General features: G+C 44.7%; 1 protein-coding gene across 2 annotated transcripts in view; it reads right to left on the reverse strand.

The window, feature by feature from the left end:
- GNG12 (G protein subunit gamma 12) overlaps window positions 1–22,661 on the reverse strand; it is a 129,946-nt gene extending 107,285 nt beyond the window's left edge. The window contains exon 1 of one of the 2 annotated variants that reach the window (XM_043575228.1): window positions 22,540–22,661. The gene's annotated coding sequence lies outside the window, so the exon portion shown is untranslated. Of the gene's footprint in view, window positions 1–22,511 lie in introns of both variants that reach the window. The other variant, XM_043575229.1, reaches the window with a different exon arrangement.
- Window positions 22,662–27,692: the final 5,031 nt, after the last annotated feature.

The raw sequence follows: 27,692 nt of genomic DNA on the forward strand, positions 1-27,692 counted from the left end.
TTTGGTGTAGTTACATATATTACAGTTTTCGGTGGCACCACTGAAAAAACCTAAAAGAGTCAACCCTACACCATTCAACCCTAACTATAAGGCAAATCCTGCCATAGTAAAATAATGCTTCCTAGGGTTATAAGGGGTATCTTCAGCTGAAAGGTCACCCTCTAGGGTTGCCCTCAAGGGCCATATTGCTGGCCTGCCTTCACTATTGTATATATGGGGGGGCAACCTTCTCACAAGTGCCCAGCTAACCATCCTTCTTTGGCCCCAGCTACATGTCACACTGCCTGCTACCCAGAGCAGGCTGTACCCCACTCACGTGAGGTCAGCACACCTACTCTGTTGTAGCAGAAATAGGTTTTATGGCTTGACCAAAATTTGGTGATGCACTTCTGGAGAGAGTCAAGGCCCACCAGTGAGCTGCGGGCATGGCAGCGGAGAATCACTGCCTGGGGACAAGGTTTGAGGACCAGTGACGTAGACGTGCTACCTGGGGAGACAATTCCTGAGCGGGTTTGTTTACTGAAGACCATATGGCACCACATATTCCACATGGGACTTAAAGAGGCTGATGTGGGGGAAAAAAAAAAAAGCGAAAGGAAGAAAAGTCACAGTTCTCATGAAAGGGGATCTGCTTTGGTTTCTTGGAGGAAATAGCAGACTTTGGAAGGGTGGATGAGGGAATGCCTAGTTAAGCAAGATTATGAAAAACTAGCACCACTGATCAAATCTGTCATCTATCATCAGTACCGAGCATTCCAGCTCAAATTTCATATGGGCTGCTGAGTTATTACTGTCTCTACTCTGACAAAAAGATTCACCTTGACACCGAAGTTCACCAACTGCAGCATCAGAGAGAAAAGAAAACCCACCCACGACTCCTATCAAAACGAAAAGTATTTCCAGACAACAAAGACCAATTAAGAAGGAGGAGGTAGTAAAGGGATTTCCTCACTGATTTTCTAATTTGAGCCTCTCCCAATATCGTGTGTGTGGGGGGGGGGGGGGGGAGCAAATGCAGAGCAGGTGTTAACTACTTCAGGTAACAGATAAGGAAACTGAGGCACAGGTGGGCTAAGTGCCCCACTAAAGTTCACACTACTGACGAGGGGCAAGAACTAGGTCTAACGAGGCCTCAGAGAGAGCTCTAAGCCCAACCCCTCATTTTACAGAGGAGCCACCTTCCACCCAGAAAGTGGGGTGGTTGGCCCAGGGTGAGTCTCCTGGTTCGGCACAAGGCCAGACGTACCTGAACCACTAGAAAAAGAGAGCTTCTCACCTGGTGAGAATGAGGTAGGAGGGGAAGACAGGCCTTTTTCTCCTCCTCAAGAATCTCTAAAGCTGGATTGTCTACAATGATAGCCATTAGCTACATGTGGCTATATAAATTTTAATTAAAATTAAATAAAGCAAAAAATCCAACTTCTCAGTTACACTAGTCATGTTCCAAGTACTCAAGAGCCACATGTATCTGGACTGAACATTTCTGTAGCAGCAGAAAGTTCTGCACAGAATTGCTCTGAAGAACACCCTTTATGACAAGGATGTCATAGTTGGGTGGACATCAGGCAGCTGGACCTGGAATCAGGGGTCCCAGGGATGCCACAATTAGTGCTATGAACTCAAGCAGATCTCTGGGCCTCAGTTTCCTGACTTGTAAAAAGCAGAAGTTGGACTCCAAGACCACAATGGCCCCTTTGAGCTGTACCATCCCATGATTCTGCTCCTAAAACTCCAGAGGGCAGGCTTCTGACTCCCCACTCTCCTTTCTTAGGACTTTCATGCTGGCCTTTCATCAAATTAGATCAGGAGAATAATGCACTTGGACTTTATCATTTTCTGTAGGAACATAATCACTGAATAAGAATGAAACTGCATCTTTCTAATCATTTCAAGGATTAAAATAAGAAACAGCCATCAGAACAACCCCTCCAAATATTCCCTGGGAATAACTGCTGAAGATACTAAGGAATCTACCCTCAGTGTTCCTCACCTAAGGATATACGTGACAAATCGGTTGGACCTTAGGGCCAGAAAAAATATATTTCTACAGAAAGTGGTACACTTCTTTTCACCACGGGGTGAAAACTACACTCTTCACTATGATTTGGGGGGTGGAGGGAGGTGGGATTGGCTCCTCAGGGGATCAGATGCTTGGGTATCAGTCCATGCCTGAGCTCGAGGCCCCTCCCACAGCACCTGGAACCATACGATCTCCTTACTGAGCTCCCGATCACTTCCTGGGTCAAGCTCTACCCCCACTGAATATCTATTTTCAACAGAGGTCACATCTAACACTTTTTGAAAGCACAGCTAGAATGGTAACATGTTTTAAAAAAATAGTTCAATGATCTTTCTACTATTCCAGACTGCAGAAATAGAAATGTGGAGTACTGCAAGAATAAAAAACACGAACCTCAAATCATTGAGCCCAAAAGAACTATCTATCCTGCTAGAATCAGCAGAAGGTTGGCTAAGGGGAACTTCAGCATCCTCCTTCCTCCTCACCATTATCTCCACCAGGCCCTCCAATTAGATTAATTAAACTCCAATTAATTAAACTAACAATGGCAAACATTTACTGGGCTTCTAGCTCGCTCAGTGCCAGGCACAGCTTTCAGCACTTTATATATATCAACTTATTTATGCCTCACAATAGCCCCAGGAAGAAGGGGCTCTACCTCCATTTTCCAGGAGAGGAAACTGAAGCAGTGAAAGGTTACATAGCTTGTTCAAGGTCACAGGGCAGCAAGTGGCAGAGCTGGGTGCTGGTCAGGCTCCTGTTCTCTGCCATTACAGGACCCCTCTTTTCAATATGGACAATGAACACTGTCTCACCTTATAAAGTATACATTTATTTAAAAAAAAAATTTTTTTAACGTTTATTTATTTTTGAGACAGAGAGAGACAGAGCATGAACGGGGGAGGGTCAGAGAGAGGGAGACACAGAATCTGAAACAGGCTCCAGGCTCTGAGCAGTCAGCACAGAGCCCGACGTGGGGCTCGAACTCACGGAGTGTGAGATTGTGACCGGAGCCGAAGTCGGACACTTAACCGACTGAGCCACCCAGGCGCCCCTAAAGTATACATTTAAAAAAACCTTTAGAAAACATTGCAAAAACATGCAAAAAAACACAAATTGTACTTGCTTAGCAAACAGAGTTTCCAGAATGTCCATTAGCACCCCTTGCAGACTGCCAGCTCTGAGCCCTTTCTGAAATTCGGGACAATGCCAACGCTTTAATTCTGTCACTTTTCCAACATTTACTCTAAACTTCCTCAGCATTGTTTTCTGGTGAAATTACCAAAATACTACATTCAGTACAACAATCAGCCAAAGGCATGTTAATGATCAGCAAAACTGTTGCCACCTATGAAACCCCACCTTTAACAAGAACAAGTCACAAACAATAAAAAGACAATTGAGCTGGGAACTGATAATTCCAGTCTTTGCAGCTGTTATGAGCCAGTTTAGAAACAAATTTGCATGAATGATTACTGGGCTTTTTATAAACATGGTACCTGCCAGGAAGCAGTTCCACTTTCTCTTCTCTGGACTTTCTGTCCTTCACGTAGATGCTGACTCCATTAAGCCCCAAGCTTTACAATGCTTTCATGTGCTTTTATGATTTCATGGTTATAAGGACAATAAAAGAAAAGTTTCTTAAAGGTGTAAGAAAATTAACGCTTGTTGAGTTATGCGTGTTTTTTTAGTATTAGAGGATAGCATAGTATAGTCAAGCAAGCATGGGTTTGAATTCTGGCTGTGCAGCCTTGGACAAGTTACTGAACCTTTCTGAGTTACAGTTTTCTCCTCCATAAAATGAACTACTTAGATTTTACAAGGCTTGTAAAGCCTGGTTAAGAGCAGGCACAGAAAAGTTATCTTCTACTCCTTCTCATCATCAAAGTTACAAAAGTTTTTTTTTTTTTAAATAAAAAGTTAGTTTTAAAACCACACTGCACTCTTGAGATTTCATTTTTCATTTTTGTTCAGTCTATGACCAAAAGAGTTCTTGAGGGACTTCCACTTTCAGATACTTCTGGAAAGTGTTACCATACAGAAGGCTTCTAGCTCTCAGGGGTGAATGGGGGAAATCTATGTGGAATGGACATTCAATCCCAACCCTCTGAAACAAAACAAAACAAAACAAAACAAAACAAAACAAAACAAAACAAAACAGTATTTGTATCTGGCAAAACAAACCCAGAAATCATTTCTATGAATGTAAATTTTATAGGTCACCTTCCCTCACCATTTCTCCTTTCCTTGACAAAGTAAAAATATGCTGCTGGACATAAAACTTATGTCGACCACTAAAGCCATTTCTAGTCAAAATTCAACAGCCTACATATGCCCCTCAAAAACAACAATTTGCTCTTAGGCTCCATATTGAACCTGGACATGAGTAACACCTCTGTCACAGAATCCCAGATTTCAGCCTTCCCCAAAAAACGGTCATGAGGTGGTGTGGCCTGCCAGAGAGACAGAGCTTTGATCAAGACCCCTTTAGCACCAGAGCACCTTGTTCTTGTTCCCAGAGTTACTGTGCTGTTAAAATGAGGGTGGTAACATTCACCCTTCCAGGACACTCCTTTTTATTTTTACCTAACAGAATACATTAATCATTTAGTCATATGTAGGAAGAGCTTTTCGTTTTTTAAGGGATGGCTTAGACAGCTCCAGGATAGAGCTGAGGGTGTTTCAAGGAAGAGGATGTGCAGAGAGGACGTGTGCTCAAAGGCTGCTCCCGAACCCCAAAATGACATGAGGATGAGCCAGATCCATAAGACTCACAGGTGGCCACATCACGACTTCCCCTCATGTCAATTATCGGCACTGCAGATGGAGAGTGAACTCAGGCGGCAAGAAGGCCACCCTCCCGGCACCCCCCACGCTTGACCGTGTGCTGAACCCACCTGGGACTTTTCCACCACTTTCGGGGCCCCAGACCAGAGGGGCTGTGTGGGTGTAGCCAGGGCTTCGTGATTGTCAAAATCACTCCCCAGCTGATTCTAATGTGCAGACCAGTTCTCAAGCCGCTACCCTGGTGTATTCTCTACCAACGCTGCCTAAGCCACCGGATCCCATTCCCTTCGAGAACTTTTTCTTTTGTTCAAAACAAAATAATAATAATAATAATAATAATAATAATAATAATAATCAGCTAAAGATAAGCTAAAATCCTACATTTAAAACTTTTCTCAAGCAAATATTCAAGGTCAGAGTCCTCAGTGTGACTTCATTTGCCCTGCCTCCATAATAAAGATTACAACCCCATCTAAGAGAGAGTGTAAAGGATACCCCTTGCAAAGAGGTGGGGGTGGGGGGGGGCGGGAAGAAAAGTACATCAAGATGTTTACGGTGATGGAAAGAAATCAAAATACCAGCTTCACTGCCCTTTGGATATCCTTACGAGAGCTTTCCTAAGTCTCCAACTGCCTGACTTCACCGGGCTCCTCCTTAGCTCCATTGCCTTCCTTACAGATCACTCACTCCTATGCAAGGTCCCCTTCTCCTTCCAGTCCCCTGCAGCCTCCTGCTTCCAGCTCAGGCCACCTCTGTCCTCCAACCTCCACCCCAGGTTTCCAGGTGAGCCCTCACCGTGAAGGGTGTGACCCATAAATACCAGTGGGGCAGCAGTGAGCCAGTCAGGTGGGGAGAGAGGGTGTGTCCTGAGGCGTCTCCAAGCCTGGTTCCTGCCCACTCAACCATCCCAGGACAGGCGGCGATAAGCGGTTCTGAGCCTGGAAAGCACCCAGACAGACTCCTGCTCTTGAGGTAGACTTGACGAGGCTGCACAAAATAGGAAAACAAGAGTTGTGGGGTTCTAATCTCACTTCTGCCCTTAGCTAGCTCCATGATCCAGGGCAAGTAATAGCAATGTTATAAAAAGAGCCTCAGTTTCCCTATCTATAAAGTGGAAATTAATGTTGGACAAGTGCTGTGGAGCACAAATACCATAGACTAAGTGGCTTAAACAACAAAAATTTATTTCTCAGAGTTATGGAGACTAGGAGTCCAAAATTAAGGTTGCTAGCAGATTCGGTGAGGTTCAAAAATGGCCATCTTCTCATTGTGTCCTCACATGGTTGCAGGAGCAAGACAGCTAATCCTATGGGGATAGGAGCTGCCCCCATGACCTCCTCACTTCCCAAAGGCCTCACCTCCTAATACCATTATCTTGGGAGTCAGGATTTCAACATCCAGATTTTGGAGGCAACCTAAACATTCAGTCCATAACAACCAGACTCCTTGCTTTTTGAAAAGACACTCTCAAAGTTAGATTTTAATAGAAATTCCCTAAACATTGAATCTTCTGTACACTGGACAGTGCCTGTCATTGGCAGGTAAAGCTGCATAATTCAATGTCATAATGAGTTTAACAGTATGCTTCTGGAAACCCACACGAGAGAAAATTTAAATGCCCAGAGAGGACGGCAGAGAGCAAAAAGGTGACAGCATCTAACATTTATGGAATTGTACATGTTCTAGGTACACTATGTCTATAATAATTTCAGGTGAGCCTCAAAACACCCTTGTGAGGTAGACAGGTACTGTTGCCCCCATTTTACAGATGAGGAGTCTGAAGTTCAGAGCATGTTATGGTCAGAATGTATGTGTCCCCTCAAAATTCACACTGAAATCCTAAACCCAATGCCACCTTACTTGGAGGTGGGGCCTTTGGGAGGTGATTAGGTCACAAGGGTGGAGGCTTCATGAATGGGATTCAATGCTCTTCTCAAAGAGACCCTGGAGAGCTCCCCATCTTCTGTCCTGAGGACTCAGTGAGAAAATAGCTGTCTATGAACCAGAAAGCAGGTCCTCATCAGACACTGAACCTGCCAGTGTCTTAATCTTGGCCCTCCCAGCCTTCAGAACTGTGAGGAATACATTTGCCATTTATAAGTCACCTTGTCCATGGTATTGTCATAGCAAGCTGAAGAGACAGAGATGTGGTCAAAGTCATATGACTAGTGAGTGGCAGAGCTGGGTTTTAGCCCTGAGCTTGACCTCAAGACCTGGTCTTCATCTTTGATGATGCCATACTCTAACTGTGAGACCATTCTGACTTCCTCATCCCCCCTTAGCCAGGCCAAGGAAGCCAGGCACACCTTCCTCTGCCCTTCCACACTTCTCTACTCATGATGCTGTGGAACATTCCTATCCCATCACTGTTATTTGTTTATTCGTCTTGTGTCTGTCTCCCCCATTGGCTTGTGATCCTTAAGGGCAGGAATAGCAGATAGCAAGTGCCTCGTAATGGTATGTAATGGCTCTGCTGGTATGTAATAAATGTTTTCTCAGTGGGTGAAGGAATGAAATTATGCTAGATTTCAAAAGACAGGCAGGAATTCACTGGGTAGTTTGAGGGAAACTTTTTCAAAAGTAGAGGCATATCTTATTCATCCTTATGTCCCCCAGAGACTGGCACTTAATCAGGTGCTTAATAAATATGTAATAAACCCTAGGCAGAGGAAAGGATGGGAAGAAATTCAGAGAGATTTAAGGCTACACAGTGAGTAAGAGTAACCTGGTCAGTGTGAGTGAATCAACTAAGAGGGCATGTGGGAACACAGTAGTGCTTCTCAAACTATCTGTGGTGAGAGATCAGATTTTTGGTTTTACTTCCAATTCATCATGGACCAATACTTTGATAAAATGCACTAAAAATGAACTCTTAGAAAAATGAAATATAAAATGCAGGTCCAATTTTTTTTCATCAGATTCAAGAGACCTAAAATGACTGGCAAATTGCTATGCAAATGCCTAAATACGTACTGTGCACATGTGTACCTCGCTAGCTATGGCTTATCAACAAAGAGCTCTGTCCGAAGACCAAGTCCTGCATGGCACTGGGTGGGGCCGGGGGCAACAGGAAAGGTGAACTCCAGCTATCGAGGACTGGGGGAGAACAGTGTTCACTGAGGGCTTTCTGCTCCACACAGAGTAATTCATTTCAATTCCACAAACCTATCTGTTTGGTAGGTGCTACTACCACTCCCATTTTGGGGATGGGAGATGGAGATACAAAGTGAATAAAGAATTCTTCTGAGATTCCAAAGCTTGTAAGAAACATAGCCAGGCCTTGAACCTAGACAGTATGAACACTTAACTGCTGGACTGTGATACCTTTGGGGAGCTGCTAGATAGGAAGTGACATATTCAGATTGAAGTGTTACTTACTCCACTGGTAGCAGTGTGAAGGGTCGAGGTCAATTCGAAGCCATAGCAACCATCCAGGTGAGAGGCAGTGGGGGTCAAGGGCAGGCAGGTGGGCTGGTCAGAAAGCAGATGCAGCAGGCATTGGTAGGGGCTAAGAACATCTAAACTGGAGGTAGGTGAGGAGAGAGGGGTTCCAGATGACTTGGTTCAGAGCCTGGCATCTTGGGTGGATGAATAAGTCTTGAGTCGAATTAGAAAAGGCAAGAAGAGGGGCATCTGGGTGGCTCAGCTGATTAAGTTTCAGACTCTTGATTTCAGCTCAGGTCATGATCTCATGGTTCATGGGATAGAGCCCTATGTTGGGCTCTGTGCTGACAGCACGGAGCCTGCTTGGGATTCTCTCTCTCCCTCTCTCTGCCCTTCCCCTGCTTGCTTTCCCTTTCTCTCCCAAAATAAATAAACTTTATAAAAGAAGTAAAGAAGGAAAGAAAGGGCAGGAAGAAAAGCAGGTTTTGAGCAGATGATAATATTGGTTTTCAATAATGTTTACCTGAATTTCAAGCGCCTAAGACAGACAATCTGCAGTTACACCTTGGGAAAATTCTAGAGATGGCAATCTTAGAGTAGTTTATTGAATTCAGGTAGCAACTACTTTTACTCCCGTTCTGCTAAACCACTCTTCTCCTTTTTTCCCCCTTTGTCCTGGTTACACTTAAAATAGTTTAAAAAGCAGAAATTCCCCAATGCTAAACTTATCTCCCTTTGAAAATCACACACAGTACATAAAAGGGTTCTGGTCACCAATTCCAGTTCACAGGGGAAGAAGGGGGATCCACATCAGAAAGCAATTCTCAACACCAGCTGAGTGTTCCATAACTCAACTCAATTCTCACGCTGTCTACCTGAGATAGCACCAGATTCCACACGTTAAGGGTTCGGTCCCACAAAACCGCCCCACCCCACCCCACCCCACCCCGGCCTGCCACTTCTGACGCCAGTCTCAAGCCCAGGTTGTCGCCTGTGCTTCTGAACCACCGGCTACAGATCCAGGGTTTCCATGCCCCCCTCCCTGTGTTTGGTTAATGTGTGAGAATGGCTCGCGGAACTCAACTCCTACTTACTACATCCCTGGTTTATTATAAAAGGCCATAACTCGGAACAGCCAGATGGAAGAGACGCATTGGGCAAAGCGTGGGGAGAGGGCACTGAGCTTCCCAGGCGTGGTCCTCTCTCTGCATCTCTAGGTGTTCACCAACCAGAAGCTATCCTCACCTCCTCCTTTTGGGTTTTTATGGAGGTTTCATTGCAGACACAATTGATCAAATCACTGTCCGCTGGTGACTGATTCAAACTCCAGCCCTTCTCCTCCTCTGGGAGGGTAAGTTCCCACTTTGTAATTAGGGGTTCATTCCTCTGGTAACCAGCCCCCAGCCTATGGGTGGGCCCAAAAGTCACCTCATTAACACAACAAAAGAATGTTTATCACTCTCATCACTTAAAAAAGTCCAAGAACTGTAGGAACTTAGTGCCAGGACCAATGAACCATATATGTATTTCTTATTATAAATCACAGTATTATTCATAGCTGTATCTCCAGAGAAGGTAATTGATAAATATCTGTTGAATGAAAAAAGATCATTTTTGTACTTACTAAAAACTGAAAAAAGGACGAAAGGACAGAACCTTTGTCCTCAATGAGCTAAATCATTCTTAGCAAAGAAACATCTGAGTACAAGACAGACATGTCACAGGGCACTGTCTCTTCCTCTGTGTTCCTTCCCTTTCCAGGAAACCACCCCCTCCAGCCCACAAACCTGGTGGCCACCTCTCCCTGTTGTACTTTTCACATGGTCCCACCAGGGACTGTGGGACAGGGAGCATGCGCCAGGAAGAGCGCAGACTTCAGAGTCAGACAGACCGGGCTTCAGAGCCTAGATGCCACCACCACTTGCTACTGAGCTCTTAAGTGGTATTCAACCTCTCAGAACTTGCTTCCTTGCCTGTAAACGGAACCAGTATTACTTACCACACAGGGCTACCGAGAGGTGAGAATAAGTGCATGTAAAGCTCCTAGCAAATGAACATCATCGGCATCAAATTACCTGCTGGAACACTATCTTCTCCCAATCAGCTCCAAATGCATTTAACTGTGTGAATAACTTCAACTGAAATTAAAGATAGCTTTAATGTGAGCACTATGATCCTAATATTAATTACAACAACAGTCCTTAATACTTGAGCACTTACTATTAACACACTGAATGTTTATATCTATCAGTAGCTCCTTTATTCCTGGGCTAAAGATAGCATTTCATCAATTCTAGGAAGCATATTCTGTTTACATCCCTGATATTGGGATGGCTCTTTGAGTAGGCAGAATGGTCCCCCAAAGATGGCTATGTCCTAATCCTTGGAACCTGTGATATATTATACTACATGGCAAAAGGGACTTCACAACTATAATTAAGGTAGGTCACAGACCTTAATATGGGGGGGGGGGGGGGGGAAATACTCTGGATTATCCAGGTGGGCCCAATTAAATCAAATGAACCCTTGAAAGCAGAGAACTTTCTCTGAATGGAGGCAAACATGGAGCAGAAGGAGGCCTCAGAGAGATTCTGGGCATGAGAAGGACTTGTCATGCTACTGCTGGCTCTGAGATGCAGGGTACAAGTGCAAGCACCAGAGAGAGGTCTCTAAGAGCTGAGGGTGGCCCCCCAGCTGGCAGCCAGCAAGGAGTCTGACAACTGCAAGGAACTGGATTCTACCAACAACCTCAATGACCCTGCAAATGGATTCTTCCCAGAACATCCCAATAAGACTCAGGACTTGTAAAACCCAAAGCAACAAGCGAAACCCTTGCCAACTTTTGACCTACAGAACTATAAGACAATACATGTGTGTTGTTTTAAGCTGTTACATTTGTAGTTATCTATTACAGCAGCCACAGAAAAGTAATAGTCTTAAGGTTGATAATGGTTGATGTGGGTTAGAGTTGAATCAGCAGCAATTTTTTTCTTATTGGCACACAGAATAGCATGTCTCATAATTGATGGCATCTCGAATTTGATGAAATATGGTGTTATTATCTCTATTTTGCAAACAGAGGCTCTGAGAAGTCAGGTGACTTGCCCAGGTGATTCAGACTGCAAGCTTGAGCTCTCAACCATCACGCACACTGTCAGAGATCACATAAGGGCTAAAGAATCCTGCTGAAAGACCAGGCCAGGAATGGCTCACATGCCACTGCCCCTGCCCATGGCAGGCCCATGTCTGACATGGGACCTCTATCATAGTTGACTGCAGAGACCCAGCCAGGTCCAGAAGGTGTGTGCCCACAGCATCATTTATCACCTACTGTTGATGGAACACCTCAAGGTGCTAGCTAACCTTCTAGGTCCTGGGGACAGAACAGCAAACCAAGAGCCTATCCTATGGAGCTAACACTATAGTTGGGGAGGCCAACAACAGAAAGAAGCACTGGAAGGAAAAATAAAAAGCATCCAGAGAAATTGACATACTCAGGCAGTAACAAGGGGGCCCTGGGCCCTGGAGGAGCAGGTCCTCCTTTCTGGAGCTTCCATGGGCCTCTACTAAATGTGTGAACTCTGGGGAAGAGAGTTTATTGCTGATGTGGGGTTTGTTTGGCTTTTCTCTCTTTTTTTTTGATAGAGATACACAGGACTGCCTCATATGAATTTCTACAAGCAAACCCAAAATCCCACAGCCATCTTTTTGCTAAACCACGATTTTTCTCTTTTGATGGATTTCATTTTTTAAAAGATGACAATTACTTTTCTGTTAACATATCCTCATCCCCAGAGCTGACTGAAAGAGCACCTCCAGAAGAGGGGAGAATCTGTGCAATTCCAACCCCCTGCCTCTCGTCAAATCCTGAACTCCAGCTGGTCTTCTTACGCTGTCCTTCCCTCTTCTCTTTCACTTCAGACATAGAGTAGACAGCTCTCTGATGCTGAAGTCAAAGGAAGAACAGGAGCCCAATTCAGCGGGGAAACAAAAAAAATGTGACATGTGGGGCCTTTCAGGTGAAACACATAAGTAGAAAATTCTACATTTCTTAAAAGATCTTGCAGGAAATACCACTGGAATTTATGTATTCTCAATCTCTTCTCTTGTTTTTGTTTGAGACAAATTCTAGACTAGAAGATCATCCTTATAATGGTTTTGGAGAAGCCCCAGTTTAATAATACCATTAGCCGAAAACTATTTATAAATCAGACATTAGCAACTGGCATAAAACCCTACTTTCCACTTCTCTCAATTTTGCACTGACAATTTGGCAGCCCCCTCTACCCTTAGGCCCAAAAGAGCCATCACATTCTTAAGTCTGTATTTAAGAGATTTTGACAGAGGCTTGCTTCCGGAGGAAAGGTCAAGAAATGTCCACAGCAGGATGGACAGTGCACAGGGGAAAATGTACAAATGGCCCCAAACCTCCACCTCACTCATAACCCGAAGAATTTAAACAACTCCAAATTACCATTTCTCACCAACCAGATTAGCAAAAATAGAGCTGATACGCTTCTTTTTTGTTGTTGTTTTTTAACATTTATTATTGACAGACAGCATGAGCATGGGAGGGGCAGACGCAGAATCCAAAGTAGGCTCCAGGCTCTGAGCTGTCAGCACGGAGCCCGACGCGGGGCTTGAACCCATGAACCGTGAGATCATAACCTGAGCCGAATTCAGACACCCGACCAACCGAGCCACCCAGGCGCCCCAGAGCCAACAGACTTCTTGCTGGTGGGGCTGTGGCGTAAAAGACCATCCAGAGAATTGCCGGTGAGAAGGCAAAGTGAGCCAACCCTTCCAGAGGGGGATGGCAGGGCCCTTTGATTCAGCAGACCGGCCTCTGGGAACCCGTCCTTTAGGTGCACCTGCACACAGGCAAGATGACCCAGTACACCTTTATTTGTTGCAGCACTGCTTGTAATAGCAAAAGGCTGGAAATAATCCAAAAGTCCAGCAACAGGGGATTGGATGAATAAACTATGGTATGTCCACACAGTGGCAAAATAATGTGCTAAGAGAGAGATCTCCAGGACATACTGGTAACTTATTTATTTATATATATTTTTAATGATTTTATTTTTAAGTAATCTCTATACACACCGTGGGGCTCGAACCTCCAACCCTAGATTGAGAGCTGCATGGTCTACTGACTGAGACAGCCAGGCACCCCTAATTCAAATACACACACACACACACACACACACACACACACATATACACATATTCTTATTTGCTATATTTACAAGTTACAACCTGTAGAGTGTGGGAAAGACTTGGATGGGGAAGGGGTGCAGCAAGGTTTCTCAGTGTTTATATATGGTTGTGAGGGTTTGCGGGACCATATAAATACATGACCTATTTTTTAAAAAATGAAGAGGCTATATAAGCCATTTTTCACAGGAGTGTGAGGAAGAGGACAAGACCAGCCTGGAAGGCACAAAGCTAAGGAGGAGTTCAGCACAGAAGGTGTCTGGGAAATCTTGACTGAGGCAGGGAGTTCTCACGGGGACAACAGTAAATGAAAGAAACCTTGGTCCAGAGTTCAGGTGAGCACGGCGAGCCTGGAGAGGGTGATCTCCGCCCTGTTTTGCATTACCTGCTGGGCGTGGGGTGTCCCTGAGGCCCCTGCTATTTATTACAGCCAGAATAAAGTCAGAGAACTGCAGGCAAATGGGAGGTAAAGACAGAAACACTAAGATTACCTCCCAGGCAACGTGCCGGAGGCATTTATTTGCTTTCTCAGTTTGGACGGTAATGGCTGAAGCATGCTGCTCATCAGAGATTTATGTTTAAAAAAGGGGGGTGGGACAAGCATGTATAGGGATATTCTGCTTAATTCAACAGAGAGATATTCCTGAAAAGTTGAGCCTCCTGGAATTTTGTAAAATCAAATAATAACTGTAAATGCAATAGGTGAGTCTACTACCTAAAGAAATTCAGTGCGGGGGTGGGGGGGGTATCTGGGTAGCTCAGTCCGTTAAGCATCTGCCTTCAGCTCAGGTCATGATCTCATGATTCATGGGTTCGAGCCACGCTTCCGGCTCTGCACTGACAGCTCAGAGCCTGGAGCCTGCTTCAGATTCTAGGTCTCCCTCTCTCTGCCCCTCCCCTGCTCACGCTCTGTCTCTTTCTCAAAAATAAATGAACATTAAAAAAAATTTTAAGAAATTCAGTAGGGAATCCTGCTATTTCTGTTTTGGGAATCTGAATTTGCCTGAAGAAGGCTGCACTTAACCAAGATCAAATGTGAAAGGCATTTACGGTTTTGTACCTGTGGACTTTTTTTTTTCCCCACAAGCTAGGTAGTCCCTTCATAAAGGTTCAGAAGGCTAAAGTCCCAAGTCCAAACCAGCACCCTTATCCTCAGAACCACTGTCTTAGCAGTTTGATCCATTCAACATGGCCTGTCCTACCTGCAGTGGGACTGCCTCTGGGGAGAGCAGCCAGGAAGAGGAAGTTAATTCTGAGTAGGCTTTGCTTTCTAAAGGATCAACGTAAAAGAGAAAGTATGCAAGAAGTGCCAGCTGGCACAGAGGGGGCACAGACAAACTCCCTTAGGTTTTGGTAGCTTTAGCAATAAGGCTCTCCCTTGTCTTACCATAAACTAGAAAAACCATTTTACAGGAGAAGCAGTTGCTCCCAGGTAAGTTCCAAAGGCTCCTGCAGCCACTGTCCTTTGCATCCTGCCCCCCAGAAGAGGGCCCAAGCTGGTCAATAAATAACACGGATCCCTTTGCACATTCCCAGGAGTCACCACTGTATTCCCTTCATCAGGTAGACCATGAAAGGGGTGCAGGGAGCCCAGCAATACTGAGCATGTTGTCGGTGTTACTAATAGTAAAGAATGTCGACAACACCCCAAATACTGATCTTGATCTGCCCCTTAGAAACGATGAATGGAAGACTAAGAAGCCCATCACAGGGAACATGCACTTCCTAGCAGATACGATCAATTTTACTTGATTAAAAAAGAACACTGGCTCAGGCACTGCACTGACACACGCTACAGAGAACGTGGCTCTATTCCTTCATTCCACTGGCATTTATTAAACACCTACTACATGTCAGACTCTACCAGCTCATGGCATTTACAGTTTATTGTGGCCAAAGAGGCCCTTGAGAGGCAGAGCCACTGCAGCCACATTGTGCCTTTGCAGGAGTTAGAAAAAAGCAACCCCTCCAAGTGGACCTAGCCTTGCAGACTTGATGGCATCAGGAAGTGCCCCCTCCTCCTGGCAGACAATTCTAGCCTAGGACACATGGTTTTTTTTTTTTTTTTTTTTTTTTTTTTTTTTTTTTAACGTTTATTTATTTTTGGGACAGAGAGAGACAGAGCATGAACAGGCGAGGGGCAGAGAGAGAGGGAGACACAGAATCGGAAACAGGCTCCAGGCTCTGAGCCATCAGCTCAGAGCCCGACGCGGGGCTCGAACTCATGGACCGCGAGATCGTGACCTGGCTGAAGTCGGACGCTTAACCGACTGCGCCACCCAGGCGCCCCTGGGACACATGGTTTTTTGAGCAGATTTGAGCCCCACTTGGTTCCTTGGCCAGACACTCTTGTGCAGTGAACAACGTGTACAAGAGTTCAAGGCAGCCCTGTCAAGAAGTCACAATTCAATCCTTCTGCTAGTTGGCCAGGCATCCAACCCTCCCCTGACAGCCAATCATGACCTTATACACCCAGGCAAAGCCCCATGGTGTAATGCACAGGCCATGCTCTAATAATTCAAAAGGTTTCAGTAGTCTGGGTACAGGACAGGCATCAAGTGTGCTGATTTCAACATTTTTCCAATTTGCCCGAGATTCAGGTTGAATAAACCCAGTGTGATGGTTTTATATCAACAAAGTCCTTACTAAGCCTCAATAAAGTCCAAGCAGCTTTTGGATTTTTGAGTCCTCTTTCCATCCTTAGATTTATTTAGCTCACGTTGAGAGCTAAATTGTGTTGCTCTTCTGCAAGAAATTCTTCTGTGAAAAACAGACAAATTTGAGGTCCCTACAAGCTGGAGGTCTTAGTCAAAGGGTCCCAGGAGGGTTAGGGTTTAATGTCCAGTGCTCAGGGACATCCTGGCCCATAGCACCTGCCGCTAAATAAAAGCGTGATTATTCTATATTGGTAAAGTTAAGATTCCACCCCCAATGGGCTCATGTGGTTTGCACACAGCCATTCAGGATGAACTCTCTATACGGGAATGCAAGTGCAGAGCTGATGACTGATTCACAGCCCCCTCCAGTGAGCATTTATGATGCCGCCACCCCAGGTAAACCAGAATGTAGACTAGTCTCCTTGATCAACCAACGGGGAAGCCTATGTCAATCATGTGACATTGACTGCAAGGAGAACCGTGGTCTATTCTGTAAGTCTCTGCTTATAATCAATGAATGTGAAAAACTACAGAAGATGCTTAGTAACTGATTCACTAAGCAGCCCTACAAGAAATTTTTTTTTAGCTACTAATTCTCCAGCAGAATTGAAAGTATCAAAAGTCTTAACAGTCTGCAACACCCTGATTTTTATCATACAGTAATCTTCCGAAATGCAGACCCATTAAAAGACAGAAACCCTCCTTGTCAGAGGAGGACAACCAGACACTCACAATAAACACTTTTACGGTACCCAATAAAGCCTGACGTGATAAACCAAACATTTAAGTGACACTAGAAATGATTTTGAAGAGACCTGGCAATAAATGGAAAAATCCAGCTAGAAGGAACCTTCAGTCAAATCACTCCCCTCTGCTTGCGTCCAAGCCACCTGATCACTACTCTTCCTAAGAGAGAACAGTGGGGAGGCCGGGCCTTGTTGGTATGAGGTGGTTCTAGAATGGGACTCAGCAGGCCAGTTCCTTCATCTGTACGCTCAAGGCCTCTTTGGGAGTCCATGCACGGGAGAGGTCGACTTCACAGATCACTTCAGGCCTGCTGGGTCTCTGAGGCAATTTTTAGAAGCTTTGCCTTCTGACTGAAAGACAGCTAATCCCGATGTAAAGGCACTGATAATTATCTTCAGGTGGGTCACCTCATCCCTAAAAGGAGCCCTCTTCCCATCTTTCTGTCGATTTGATTTATAGCTTCTAAATGGAACCCCCACTCCCACTCCCCTCCCCCACCATCCCTCAGGCCCTCTCGCTGGATGCACCTGTAGAACAGCTCAATAAATGGAAGCACACAATTGTGCTCTAAATACTTTTTATCTCTCAAACCTTCCTGCCAAACTAAGTGCACTTATGTCTTCCTTGTGACTATCGTGGAGGCACCTGACAGCTGAAGGTGCTGTAGGCATGCAACCTGTCAATGCAGAGCTTAGATCTGAGAAGTGACCATTTCCATGAAGTCAAGGTTGGTAGACTTGGTCTGTATGCAGTCCTTAATTTCAAACACCTCTTAGGAAGATAAACCTATATGAACTTCTGAAACAGCCTTTTACTGCTAACCAATTTTCACTACAAGGGTTTGGACATTTAAGGATCTTCAACTGCTATGAAAGCTGGTGTTTTTTTCTCAAACAACAAAAGCCTGCTATTTGTAGCTAATAAACCAGAGTTTTTACCAAGTAATTGTTACACAAGTAGACTTTATTACATGTATACTCACTGGGGAAACGGGGAAGAAAAGTAGGAAAGTACCAGAATCCCACCATCCATTGGTCTGTATTTTCTTCTAGACTTTCCTTCATCTGCATAAATCCTTTTTTTTTTTTTGACCTAGCTGTAATTGTTAATAATGCACTGTAACTGTGCATACTTCCCTTCCCCTACTTAACCTAACATAACATAGACTGCATGGATTAGTGTTTTTTTTTTTATTTTTTTTTTTACTGTTTATTTTTGACACAGAGAGACAGAGCATGAGCGGGGGAGGGGCAGAGAGAGGGAGACACAGAATCCAAAGCAGGCTCCAGGCTCTGAGCTCTCAGCACAGAGCCTGACGCGGGGCTCAAACTCACGGACCGCCAGATCATGACCTGAGCCGAAGTCAGACGCTCAACCGACTGAGCCACCCAGGCACCCCTTTTTAAGTTTCTAATAAGAAAGGAAAATGGCATGGAGAGCCAGGAGAATTAATTTGTTGAACAAATTAATGTAGCAATCCATTTCACATTTAAAAAATGCAATGACAATTACCTAATCATATTCTCTTACTTTGTAAGTACTGTTTGGCAGGACTTTATAATTACTGAGTTTAAAAAATTTTTTTTAATTTTATTTTTAGAGAGAGAGAGAGAGAGTGAGAGCAGGGGAGGGGCAAAGAGAGAGAGAGACACAGAATCTGAAGCAGGCTCCAGGCTCTGAGCTGTCAGCACAGAGCTCCATGTGGGGGGTCGAACTCATGAACCGTGAGACCATGACCTGAGCCGAAGTCGGACTCTCAACCGAGTGAGCCACCCAGGCACTCCTATAATTACTGAGCTTTTTCAAGTTTGGGGGAAACATTACAATTTCACACAGTTGTTTTCCTTTTTACAAAAATAATACGTGCTAATTACATAGCATTTAGAAAAGAGAAAATCTCAGGAAGTAATAATTTAACATTAGTATTTGTTGAACACAGACTCTGTTCTAAATGCTTTAGACAGATGAACTCATTTCTCCCTCATAACACCTCATGGAAGCAGAGACAGATGAAGCAATTTGCCCACACTCTACACACCTAGAAGCAAGAGTCAGGAATCCATCTCTATGCTATGATGTTGTAGGAGTGAAAAGAATCAATAATTTATTCAATCAAGTCCTTCACTGCTTCAGAGTATAATGTCATAGGTAAGAAATGATTCATAATAACACTGTACCCTTTACAATTACTTTAAAATACTATAAAACACCATCTTGGCCTCCCTGTGGTACAATTAGTAAAATAAGTCATCTGTTACAGGAGCTACGATTCCAATCAGTCCAACCTCAGGCACCTGATATACATTAAGGCCAAAACAACAGGTGCTTAAAAGGATTTGATTTAAAGATAGAAGCATTTTTTAAATTTCACAAATGACTCAATAATGTGATGAGTAGAGTCCTTGAATCAGCCGAACACTCATTCTCACAAAAGTTTACAGCAGTCACGACACTTTTATAAAACGTTTACAAAATGCTCCTAATCAGTACTAAACACTTCTGATGGCTTATCTGTTGGCATTGAGCATCAGTACATGAAAAATAACTGGAAACCCTTGGGTCACATTTTTTCATACTTTAATTAAAAATCATACTTGGTTAAAGATAAATATTTCTGTTCCTGGTTTAATTTCCTATCCAGGACTAATAAACAAAACTTTTTAAAATATAAACTCTTTAAATTTAAAATATGATTAATGAAATGTTTCTGACTGCCTGGCTCTAAAAATATTATATGACTATAATTTTAGCACTAAAAGCATATTAAAACTTTAATTAATTAAAACTTTAATGAATCATAATTATTCATACCACTGTGGTAGAAACATGACACACAGATGTACACAGATATTTTATACCTTTAGATAGATAGCTCTATCTATAAAATCAGGTATCTTCTTTGTAATTTAAAATAGCTCCAGGGGCCCTGGGTGGCTCCATAAATTAAGCTTCCGCCTCTTGATTTCAGCTCAGGTCACAGCTAGGTTCATGAGATCTAGCCCCATGTCGGGCTCCACGGGCTCCACGCTGCCAGCACCAAGCCTGCCTCTCTCTGCCCCTCCCCGACTCACATTCACTCCCCCACGCGTGCGCGTTCTCTCTCTCAAAATAAATAAATAAAGTTTAAAAATAAAATAAATAGCTTTATCTAGCATTTCCAGAAGGCTCAAACTACCATCTTGTAATTTGTCCAATAGCCTACTGCTAGAGAAAGCTAGAAAAGTAAAATCTCATCATGTTGAACATTAACTGTGTTGGGTACAAAAAGTTTGCAAAGGCTGTTTCATATATTTTCATGAAAATCATTGAGATAGAGACCACTATCATCCCCATTATACAAATCAGACTGAAAAGGTTAAAGAACTAATATTCCCACCCAGATCTGTCTGACACCAGAACTCAGACCTCAAATCACTATGAAACAGCTTCTCTTCCAAATCAGGCCCCAAAAATGTTGACTTCCACAACTTACCTCCCTAAATTAAGCTTGAGCTGACATACAAAACTTAAAAAAACAAAACAACACCCAAAACAAATCCTACAATTTATCCAGCAATAAATTACTTAATTCTAAATTTGAAATTTTTAGTTCTTTTTGGTCTCAGAGAGATTTTCAACATAAAAAACAAACAAAATTAATCTGGTATTAGCTAACCATTTCCTCAAGTGTTTTGACTGAGCCTCTTTGCTGTCACAACTTGACAAACCACCCATGTCCTTCAACAAGTGACAATACAAGCCCAATACCTCAAATCTTGTTGTTAAAGAGCTAATCTTCCAAATGAGACCGGAGCTTGCTCTCTTTATATTAATCTTTTCAGTCTCTTGTGAAACAGATTCACATTTGTATGTATTTCAACACAAACTTAAATGCTGTCGGGGTTCAATAACTAGTGAATTACCTGGGTTAAACACAGTAAATACAACATTTCTTACATGGTTTTACAAAAACACCATCGTTAGACTGTTCACCATTTTTTGGACTTAAACCAGCATTTTATGGTGCTAGTTAACTGTTAGGGAAGCAAAGAGACTAAACATTTGATCCCAAAGTCCTTTTGTCACTGAAGAGTCTGTAACATGTTTGATTACTTTTAAAAATTATGTGTGTGTAAATCATGTTTATTGAAAAAAAAGGGGGAGCTTGTTAATACATACAATTTGGCCTAAAAAAAAAAAATCAAACAGCTCTTTACTTGAATGTGATTGTTTTGGCAATAGTAATACCCGACCCCGTCATTCTTGCGTTGCCTGCCTTCCTGGTTCTCCTAGGTAAGGGCCGCCATCCTGGGATAATTTACACGCAGAGCCCAGAAACACCAGCAATGGTGCAGTGTGGTGACCAGCACTTTAAAAACAAAGCTGAACTCCGCTTTTAAAAGTAGAGAACACACAGACACAGACCCTGACTCTGACAACATCCAAAAGATTCATTATAGACAATCCATTCAGACCAAGCTACAACAGCCCCAGGAAATATAAACAGTGTCCGCAAAGACAGCAGGGGAGGAGAGGAAATAACTGATGGGAAGGAAGCTAATCATGTGAAGTTTGTCCAACTCCACAAGGTCTTAATAAATTCCCGGTTTGTTTCCACTTGGAGCAGCCATTAAACGTGCCCCGACACGTGGGCGCAGGGGATCTGCCTTCTCTCCAGTTTTTGCCCATTTCCTTCTCTATAACCTTGTTTGTATACAACCACGCCCGGTCAAGGGTGACTACAAGATAACAGGCCTCATCAGTTTCTTCTCTTAGATTTCCAGTTGTCCAAAGTTTCACTCCGCGGCGGTGATTTAACAAGAACCATGAGTTCTGCGAAAGTTATGAATGGTTTAAGTTTACAAGGCACAAACATAAGGCGAGGGACAAGTCCGACGACTTTAGTGACAGCGTTTTAAAATTAGTTTTAACTGATATCCCCCAAATAAAATTAAGGGGAAAAATAAGTCACCCCGATCCACGCAATAAATGTCCCGACAATGCTTTAAAAAAAAAAAAAATCACCCAAGACTCGTGAGCCTCGACCTTCCCATACCACCTGCAAATAGCGTCTCAGAGCCACTCACTGGTGGGGGTCCCTCGCGGAACATGTGAGGTGGGTTCTCCCCACGACCCGCTATCTCCCCGCTAGACCCAGCGGCGAGCGGGTTCCGGGGCTGCTAGCCCGCCCGCTAGTCCCAAGAAAGAGCCGGAAGAAAGTAGGGAAGAGGGGCGTGGCGCCCCAGTCGCCCCCAGATGCCTGCCCGCCTCCAGAGCCTGGCACCGCCGCAAGGAAGGGCTGGGAACACCGGAGCCTCCAACCACAACTGGGCGCGGGGCGCACGGCCGCGGGGCGGCGAGGACGCGGGCGAGGGCGAGACCTTTCCTCCCGCTCCCGCCCCCATCCCGGGGCCTCGTCCCCAGCCGTAGCCCCGTGGGGCCCCCGCTTTCCGCGGCTCCCGGCCGCCGCCCGTCGAGGGCGGGCGCGCAGTCCGTCTCTGGGTCTCGGCGTCCCTCGCCCTCCCTCCCCCATCCCCTTCTCCGGGGCCCAGGGCCCCGACCAGTCCCCGCCCTCCAGGACACTCTTCCCTCCTTCCTTCCTTCCTCCGTTCCCTCCCTCCATCTCGCTTCCCAGCACTGGGAACTCGGAGGCGGCCCCCGAACTGGCCGGCCGACGCCCCGCTCTGCGCCCCTGTGCCCGCGGGGACCAGACTCGCCACCTGCGCCCGCCGTTCGGTGCCTACTCGCCTGCCGGTGCGCTCCCCCCGCCGCCGCCGCCGGGGACTCGGTCTCTAAGGGCTCCTGGAGACGGCTCCGACCTCTCCTCCTCCTCCTGCTCCTCCGGGCGCCGGCTCCGCCTCGCTCGGGGTGGGCGGGGCGGACAGCCCGACGGGCGGGGCGGCGGCGGCCCCTGACTCCTTCCTCCGGCCCTGGCCCTCCCTCTGGCCCAGGCACCCTGGCTGTTCTCAGCTTCAGCCGCAGAATCCGTGCCGTGTCCGGGCCGCCAAAGTAGAGAGGTCGGGAGCTGTGGACCTCCACAAACGTCTGGCCGCCTTGGCCATCCCCGTTTTCCCTTCCCAGATTCATGGAGGCCCTGGAGTTCAAGGACTCTCGGGGCCCCGCTTCACACGACCCTCCGCTGTGCTGCTCCTCAAAAGACTCCTCAAAAGTTTCCTTCGCGTGCAAACGCCTCGCTAACCCCTATGCCAACCGTCCCCTGGGCCTCGAATGTAAGCGCTGCCAACCCCCTACACAAAAGTTAGGCTCTGCTCCAGGAATTTCTTAAGAAAACAGTCACAGTAAAATTTAAAGGGCCCTGGGGCCATGGGGAGATTTTGTTTCCCAGAAAATGGAGATATAACTGCGGATTGTCGAATTTGAAGTGCATGCACCCATCACGAGCTTCTCCATCTCTCCCCCATGAAATTTGGGCTTCCAAATACCCAATACCTGGCAGAGCTCTGCATAATGAATTAATTGGATTTGGTTGGTCTTTTCTGAATGGATTCAGGTCAGGTAGTTTGAAGAGCCACTTCTGTTTATACAGAGTGCAAACTATTCATACAAACAGCCATTCAAGGAACATTCATCGAGCACCTGTTGTGTGCCAAGCATTGCACTAAAGGTGATGGAGGGACACAAATATGAGTCAGACAAGGCGCTCACCCTAGAAAAGTCCAGAAAGAGTAAAAAAGGTGGGTATGCAGAAATCTTAGCAGTCAGCAGACTTCCCGTGTATCCCCAGGTATCTGCTTTCTTGTTTGACAGGATGGAGACAAAAGAGAAGGTGAGGCCAAAGTAGGTCACTCGGAACCAGTGTGGGCAGAGTGCATGCTTGAAATGGAGTCTGGTGGCACTGGTGAGGGATGTGTGTGTTGAGTTTCACCAACTGAAGAGAAGAAGTGAGGCCCGGGGAAGCTAGCAGCCAAGGACCGCGATGAGGACATCACCTTAACTCTTACTTTCCTCCTGAACCCTACTCAAGTATCATTCCCAGTGAAACGATTAGATGAGGTTGCGGCAGGGATACTGCAAATAGAGGTAGTTGCTGGTTGGATGCCTTGCCCCAGGAGAGCGGTCATAGCAACCTGCATCTCATTGTCAGAGTACCACCCTCAACAGCTGCAGGATTTGCTTTGCCTGTGCCAGGGACAGCTGGGAGTACCTGGGAATTAATGCTCCCCTGTCCCCACTACACCCTTTAACCAGTGACCTAGGAGAATAGAGGCATAAATACTGTGGTTCCTTTGCCTCCAGTTGAGACAACCCCAGGGTGGATCTCTGTTGTCTACAGAGCTCCCTATGAGATTAGACTAGATTCCCTCCCCTCTTCTATGGGATTTTGCTTGATATCATATTCTTTATTGGCCTTCTTACCCTTCTAGGTCCCATTCCCCTACCAGTATTTCCTGGGAACATATTCTAATCAGGACCAACTATGTGATTTGCAGGCCTCCATGCAAGATAAAGAAAAATGTTCATAAGTTATAAAGAATTTCAAGTTGGTAAGAGCAGAGTATTAGACCAAGTGTGGGGTCCTGTGTTTCTGCATAGATGTGCAGGACTCTATAGATGGCACATCAGTGAAGCTGGTCTGGATGCTAATAACTCATTTTAACTTGAATCCTCATTGCAAGATTTGCTTCTGGGGAATCCCAAGCTAAGAGAACAACTGTTAAAGTAAAAAAATCAGCCCATCCAGTATAAGCATAATCATTGTATAGAACACACTCAGAGTCAGCATCCCACAGCTTGGGAAGCTACCCCTGCTGGGAGGACAGCTTATGTCAAGTTGTACTTAACAGGAGCTTTTTAGCCAGCAAAAGAGGGAAAACAGCTGAGAATGGTTTAGGTTAATAAGAGGATGGGACAAGAAATCTGGGCTTTATTCCCTTTCTGAGCGATATGCAGAAAGGGTTCATTTGAGTAGTGTCTTAGATTGAGTTACCTAGAAACACCTTATTTGAAGTTTTATTGGCAAGTGGTTAAAAAGTTACATCTCACCTGTAAGGAGGTGAGGTTGGCAGGATTGGGCAGAGGGAGAAGCTCCCTCTCAATGTGGTTACAGCTGGGCCTGAATCCCAGCGAGTACAGGAGTTGTATATCTCCTCCATATCCTGCATTCCTGGGAAGAGGCAAAGCCATAGGCAAAACAGTTCCCTGAGGGCAATGCCCGCTGATGGACACAGCTATGAATGGTCAAGAACAGATGTGTCAGGGCTGAACAGAGGACTGGGAGAAACTCCACAGTATCACTCTAGGCAAATGATCTCTGATATCTCACTTGGACTTACAGTCAATCATAACAGGAATACTCAGCCCAGCCCAGGAGGGCCTGACCCCTTGGTCTTCCACATAGCACCTGGAAAACTTTTAATTGTACTTAACCTTCCTTATACCGTAAGCCTATTTAATTTCCTCGAATTTTTTTCTTTTAGACTTTTAAAAACTCTTTTTCCTTCCCTTTTTATGTTCTCACCCGACTTATTTTCTACCCCTCCAATGGCACTTGAGACAAATAAATACAAATAAATAAATGAGTTGCCTAAGAATGGCAGTATAGTAAAACGAAATATTATACATTATGAGATGAAGCCTTTGGGAGTAAGTCCTGACTTTGCCATTAACAAACTGTGAATTTGGGGCACTTTACCAGGCATTTACTTGTCTTAAAAATTTTTTATTTTATTTTATTTATTCTTGAGAGAGACAGAGCACAAGTGGAGGAGGAGCAGAGAGAGGGAGACACAGAATCTGAAATAGGCTCCAGGCTCTGAGCTGTCAGCACAGAGCTAGATGCTGGGCTCCTAGATGCTGGGCTCAAACCCACAGACCGTGAGATCATGACCTGAGCACAAATCGGACGCTTAACTGACTGAGTTACCCAGGCGCCCCTTTTTGTTTTTAAAATAAAGGGATTGTAAGAGAGTGGTCTCTAACATTCCAATTCTATGGAAGTTAATTTTTTTAAAAGAGGTGTTTTTTTCTGCTATATAATCCCTCATGACCCAAGCAAGAGAAATGGTTTTATACCTCGGAAAAAAGTGATTTTTAAAATTAGTTGCAATTCATATGTGAAGCACTATTCAATATTCAGTAACAGCACCCTAACTAAAACATCGGTCAGAAAGAGATGGGTGAAGAAAGATGAAGAAAAAAAAGTGGGCCAAATTGATCAGTCTGTGGGTGATGACGTCTCCACAGACTTCAGAACAACTTTTCTAGAATATCAGATTTGCTCCCTAAGAATTTTATTTGTCCTGTTGCACATGGCCACATTCTGCCTGAACCTGCCCTGGAAGTTATGGAGAGGTACCTCCTTTTGAATACGTTACCTGGGTAAGTGTTTCACAAACTGGTTTTTCTGCTCAGTCAGAGGCTGCCATCTTCCCATGGTAAAAGTTAGGTTAGGGAGAAGCACCCTCAATCTTGGAAATTCCCAAGGAACTTGTTGAAACGTGTATCGCCACAGGCTGGAGCTATGACCAAAACTGTGGGTACAGATCAGTAGGCAGTTGATCACAGTTCCATCCTCAAGTGGGTGGAAGTCTTTGGAGGCCTGGGTGGGTGTGGCCCAACGATGAGGCAGTAACTTACATTAGGTGATTACTAACTCAACTATCTGGCTGTTATAGAGCTAAGCCCTCTAGCTCTGGAGAGTGGAAGTCCTCGGATACTGTTGTCTAGAGGCCAAATATATGGGCTCAAAAGTTAACAAAATTCCCATCAGTAGAGGGTTTCAATCAGTGGTCAGCTAGAAGGTAGAGGTGCAGAGGCTATAGGGAGGAGCAACCCAAATGTCCAGAGAAAACATGGTACTGCCTTCTAAAACGCCCCATGAAAAGATGTAAATATATTCACATGAGAGGATACCCTGAATATATTTTTGAGCATAGAAAGCAGGTTATAGAAGAGCACACGTAGCATTTCCCACTCACATATAAAGAAGCATACATGTACATACACACACACGTCCAAATCAGTATATCTGCAGCGACATTTGCCCAAATGTTAACAGTGATTTTCTCAGGGTGCTGGAGTTTCAGCTAACCTACATATTTTAATACCGCACGAATTTTCTTTCTTTCTTTCTCTATGAATAATGTGAGTTGTTTGCATATTGTAAATGTGTCTTTTTTCATATTATAAAAAGAAGAAAAAAAGCATTGTATAGGCCAGGGGTTGACAAAGTACAGCCAGAGGGCCAGACCAGTAGCCATCTGTTTTGGTAAATAAAGTGTTATTGGAACACAACCACACCCGTTCATTTATCTATTGTCTTTGGCTGCTTTTGCTTTACAATGATAGAGTGAAGGTTGTGGCAGAGACCTTATGGCTCACAAAGCTTAAAATATTTATCTGCCACTCTAGAGAGGTGTAGACAAGTAGACTTGAAAACGTTTTCAGTATGGCAAATTGTAGCCTAGATTTTACTAATTCTTCAGATTTTAATGCATCTGAATTTTCTATGTTAAAGGAATATAGTCTGTATAATTTCAAGTACCTCCCAGTCATGAGTAGTGATTGCAGCAACACAACAAAGTGACAGTACCAATATTTGGGTAGTTAATGTCTGCATATTCTCCTTCCTCCTCCCCCTTCTTCCCTCACTATTTTCCTACTCCCCCTTTTCTCTGCCTGCTCCTCCCGTTCTCCTCCTCGCCCTCCTGCTCTTCCAATTCCTTCTCGTTTTCCCAATGAAATAAGGTTATACCCGATCTCTATTTTGCCCTCAAATGCTATTTCACTAAAGAGAGGGCTAGATGGGGACTGAGGTTCTCTCCTTCTGGCCTGGGTCTCTCCAAGACAGAATGATTGAAGACATCCTGGACAAAATAAATTATTGCAGGGGATGAGGAGTGAGGTCCCAAAGAATCAACCCGGACCTGGAGGAAAAACAG

The sequence above is a fragment of the Prionailurus bengalensis genome, chromosome C1, assembly GCF_016509475.1.
Source record: "Prionailurus bengalensis isolate Pbe53 chromosome C1, Fcat_Pben_1.1_paternal_pri, whole genome shotgun sequence".
In the NCBI taxonomy this organism is placed as follows: Eukaryota; Metazoa; Chordata; class Mammalia; order Carnivora; family Felidae; genus Prionailurus; species Prionailurus bengalensis.